The sequence below is a fragment of the Montipora foliosa genome, chromosome 6, assembly GCF_036669935.1.
Source record: "Montipora foliosa isolate CH-2021 chromosome 6, ASM3666993v2, whole genome shotgun sequence".
Lineage (NCBI taxonomy): Eukaryota > Metazoa > Cnidaria > Anthozoa > Scleractinia > Acroporidae > Montipora > Montipora foliosa.
Genome location: NC_090874.1, coordinates 26572382 through 26573356, shown reverse-complemented (window position 1 = coordinate 26573356; position 975 = coordinate 26572382).

Genomic DNA, 975 nt, shown 5'->3' with positions numbered 1-975 from the left:
AAACAAGTTCTAATTCTTACCTTATTTCTGTGAGTTTTCATCACTCGAATATCCCTTTCCAGCATAAATGTTTGTCCAGTAATGCCTTTTTCAATCATCAATTTTAGATTCTTAAATATTAGCGTTTTTATGAATAAATATATTTAAGCAATAGACCACAAGTTTCTATGGTTTATAGGCTGATAAACCACACGGGATGTTGGTAGAACAAGAGAAGAATTCGTAAATCACTCCCCTGTGGCTCGTGATTTACGAATTCTTCAAGTGTTCTTCCAACATTCCATATGGTTTATCATGTCTATAAGCCATAGAAACCTGTGGTCTATTGCTTTTATGTAATAGTTAAGAAGACGCGCGATTTTTCCAAACATAGCTGAATGACCAATCGGAGCGCGTGCATTGATTTGGTTATCATATAAACAGTGCTGCCCCTCTAGGGATGGGGAAGGGGGATTTCCGTAACTTTGATTGTTCTGTGTCCCCACCTAGGAGGGGGAAATTAAGAACTTCGGCTGGGCCCTTTACAAGGTCCCCTCCCTTGCCCGGCCTCCTTCCCCCATAGGATGGCAAATTATAGGTGCGTTGTTTACGCGGCATCTAAAGAAATGTCATTCCGAAGACGTTCAAATTTTTTAAAACATAAGCTTTATGTACCTGCCTAGACTACGTGCAGTATTTTTTGCCAGATCATTCAGCTGAGTGAATGAAACGGAATGTGTGAAAATTTAGGGCGGAGAAAGAGCATCCAAGTCATCCCCGGTTTTCACGTCCCGCTTTTAGTCTCCGCTCGCTCCCTTTGATCAGGGCGGCTCCTTGCATAAAACTAGCATTTCTCGCATTCACTCAAAAGAATAACTTGATTTAAAATGAAATAATTTCGCATAACAGTCAAAAGTATTTCGTCTTCTACATAATTATTGCTTTTAAATGATAGGACAACACGCTCCTTCCCAGATGTAAGCTTTCCAGCTTCCC